The sequence below is a fragment of the Vicia villosa genome, linkage group LG1, assembly GCF_029867415.1.
Source record: "Vicia villosa cultivar HV-30 ecotype Madison, WI linkage group LG1, Vvil1.0, whole genome shotgun sequence".
NCBI classification, from domain to species: Eukaryota; Viridiplantae; Streptophyta; class Magnoliopsida; order Fabales; family Fabaceae; genus Vicia; species Vicia villosa.
In genome coordinates, this window is record NC_081180.1 from 221,331,148 (window position 1) to 221,335,311 (window position 4,164).

At 29.9% G+C, this 4,164-nt stretch overlaps 1 pseudogene; it reads right to left on the bottom strand.

Moving 5' to 3' along the window:
• Positions 1 to 1,560, bottom strand: LOC131622855 (zingipain-2-like; annotated as a pseudogene).
• Between the last annotated feature and the right edge of the window lie 2,604 nt (positions 1,561 to 4,164).

Consider the following 4,164-nt stretch of genomic DNA (forward strand, 5'->3'; position numbering starts at 1 on the left):
TTGATTCATATAAGCTTATATTCATTACAATAGAAGCACAAACACGAAGAAGCCAAGAGCTTCAGAAAAAGGAAAACTTGGACAAAATAGAACACTTATAGCTACTTATAGCAACACAACAAGAACTGACAATGTGAAATTCATTTGAAAGTAATACTATATACTGGGATAAGAAGCATGTGCAGCAATGCCACATTGACCTCTAGGGTCACCATTTTCCCTCAACACCCTCATGTACCCTCCTTCACCCCAATCTTTACCCCATTGATTCTTAATCAACCAATACTTTATTCCATCTTCCGTTACTCCATAACCAACCGCTGTAACTGCATGGTTGAAGGGTGTTCCACATGTTCCTGAATACACCCCTTCCTTGTATGACTGAAATTCACTACCAACATCGATCCCAACTGATATTGGTTGTTGTGTTACAGCTTGTAATAGTTGTTGTTCATCATTAGCTGGTACATCTACAAAACTAGTTATTTTAGCTGCGGTTGTCATCTGATCATTTATTTGGCAGGTTTGTTGAACTTCTTGATATGGATAATCAGCTTCACTAGCGATACCATTGGTTTGTATTATAGATTGGAAGGCATTATCCATATAACCTCCACCACACCCATGGCTTTGTTGATCACAGTCAAGCAATTGTTGCTCCGATAGTGAGATCAAGTTACCAGTTTTGATTTTCGTAATACCTTCTACAGCAGCCACAGCTGAAAATGCCCAACAACATCCTGCAACATATATTTAATAATATCAGAAGATGAAGATTAGTTCCTTAATATGAAAAACAATTTTTATGTAACTTACCACAACTGCCTTGGTTCTTAACATCACTGACAGCTCCTTGTTCTCTCCAATCAAAATTTGTAGGAACATCATCATTAATATCGAACAATATTGCCTTTGACCCCAACTTGGAGGAAGAAAGTTGATTTGGAATCTTAATTCCAGTATATGAAGCAATAAACTCTTCACTAGTCAAATCAGAATACGGATTTAGGCCAAGCTTGTAACTCTTGTTACCAGCATTGTTAAATTTTTTCTATGTAATCCAAATTCTCTTTAAATATTTGTAAGCGTTTTTCCATTTCGACACTATCTGTGTATGTGCGTCCGTGTTTCATCATCCATTGCTGATGTTTTTCGACAACAGATGATTCATAGAGTGTGCGAGACATGGCTGTGTAAGCACATGCCCACAAGATCATGATACAAAAAGCAATAAGAAACTTCATGTTGTTTCTTTGGGTGGCTAGATATAGAAGATAATGTTTTGCGAAAAGAGAATATGAAGAAAAGTAACATTAGATACAACTATTTATAGAATTTAAAATTCAGTTTCTAACGTAGCCAGAAGGAGATTGGGTGAGTCACATTTTGTTTCCGGCGAAAATCTCGGTATACGTGAGTAGTACGTTGGTTACCTTAAGGTTGACTTGTAAACGTAAATATCACTTCTTCTTAATATGATTCAGCCAATAAATAAACTTCCCCTATAGGCTATATCACAACATATAAAATTTTACTTATTTTCCATATTATTAAAAACCTAACAAATTTGATTAATCGCTCTTTTAGTCCTCTTCTAATAAAATTGATCTTCAAATTTTAATTTATTTGGTATCTTTTTACAACTAAGTGACGTAGAGTCGTTCAAATATGTGTTATTAATTAAAAAATAATACTCCATCCGTTCCTTCGCTCTTTTAGTCCTCTTCTAATAAAATTGATCTTCAAATTTTAATTTATTTGGTATCTTTTTACAACTAAGTGACGTAGAGTCGTTCAAATATGTGTTATTAATTAAAAAATAATACTCCATCCGTTCCTTTTTAAGTGTCGTTTTAGAAGAATTTTTTTTTCCTATTTAAGTGTCGTTTTATAATTTAATGTTATAATTTGTCATTTATACCCTTATTTTCTCAATAACTCCACCTCAAATTTTTCAATTAGTTATTGGAAAAAAAGAGTGTATGATTGAATTTATTTTGAAAGAGAAAAATAAATAAGAGTATAATAGAAAAAATAACTCTAATAATCCACTATCTTGGTTGAAGAGCTTTTTGCTAAAACGAGACTTTTAAAAAGGAACGGAGGGAGTAATTTTTAGAGATTAAACCGAAGTTTTTAGATTTTTTTTTTATTTTGCAAATTTAAAGATGTTGATTTCATATCATGCATTTAAAATACATTAGTTCGCCATTTAAAATACATTATGTTATTATCTTTTAGTTCATAAATATAAGAGGGAATCAAACTGAAAGATTTTAAAGTAAAAAAATTCATTTTATTATCTAATAATCTATATGTTTATTTTAGCATTAAAAAATGGATTTTTTTCTTTATATTTATAAAAATAAATTTTATAAAATTGCTTTTTGTTTTCTTATATTTATTTTTTCTAAATTAAATAACTAATTTTGATATTGTATAACATAAGTATATATTATTAAAGATCAAAATTTTGTCGAAAGTGCGAAATTTTTAAAATAATTATATTTAAAAAATAATTATTAAAATTTCAAATGTTTAATAAAAAATTTCTTTTTAAATAATTTTTACAAAAGCTTATAAAACACTATAAAATTATTTTAAAAAAAAGCCTAAAACAAGTGAGTCCAAAAATAATAGATTAGAATTGCAATTAATTTTTTTATTGATCTTTGTAATCCTGTCCTCTTTATTGCTTAAATGTTACATAATCTTAATCTCTGTGTTGTACTAATTGTATGGTTGTTTTTCATTTTCTTTTCTAAATAGTATTATTTTTTGGAAAGTCCTTGCTCAATAGTATTTATTATAGTAATCCCATTTTTACCAAAACAAATATTTTACTTGAGATCTTTGGCGTAAGGTGCCGCACTACAAGAACCAGGATGTTTATTTAGAGGTTAAACCTCTCACAACTGCCAAAAACTCTCACAAAACATAAATTTGGAAGGGGACACCATCCCTAGCTAAGAAGAGCATCGTAAATTATTTGCGTGAGATATTTCACCTCAATATATTTGGTTGGGGTTAACCTTCTTGCAAATTATAAATCCATATTTTACAGATTTATAGTTCAAAGGCGTAGGCGCAGAGAATAAGTGCAGAGCATTGTGTTAGCATTTAGCTAAGGGTTAAGCCTGTAACAAATTTCTATTTGTTAAAATTTGTGAGGGGTTTAACTCCACGTAATTATAATAGAATAATTATTATAAAATAATATTAATATTATATATATATATATATATATATATATATATATATATATATATATATATATATATATATATATATATATATATATATCATAATTAAAGTTGAAATACAAATTAATACAAAAAGTTAAAGTTATAAAAAAATAGTTAAAATACAAAAAATATCATATTCAAACATTTTAATTATCTTAATCTTCTTCATATCTTCTGCTTCCTCTTCCTCTTCCTCTTCTTACTTCCCTATATCCACTAACTCCTCCATATTCACTACCGAACCTTGATTCATCATTTGTGACGCCATAAATTATTCAAATATATGCGTCTGCTCATTTTAAACCTGCATTGCTTCCTCCTTATTTCTTCCCGCATCTCTAATTCTTTTCTCCTCATTTATTCGTGAATCTCCATTTGTTTTCTCCTCATTTTCTCAATTTCTGCATTTCTTGCTGCTACTTCGCGTGATGCCTCTGTATGCGCCTAGTTTTTCACAATTTCAAGCTTTTCAACAGTTAAGATAGGTGGATTTGATGATCCTTCACCATCAATAAGTCTCATTCTAAAACACTTATCACGTCGCCTAATATTTTTGGCGTACCCTTCAAAATCATAGACTTTTTCTGTTTCCCGCGTGATACGTCATACCAAGTCTGAAAACTCAAAGAAGGGTCAGTAGGATACCCCGATGGAGGTGGAAATAATTCAGGAAACTTCGATACAATAAGTGCAATTCGTCTATCATACTCCTCCTATAAAAATAAGTAAAATCTTATCATAATTTATTATAAGTTAGGTACATAAAAAAATAAATAAATTATAAATATAAAAAAACTTACTCGAGTTACTCTTGAGCGATCATCGACAAACTCTCCATTTCTCTTGAGATGAGTCTCCAGATGAAGCTCATTAAGAAGTGGAATTCTACCCAACTCTTCACACTAATTGAATGAAAAAT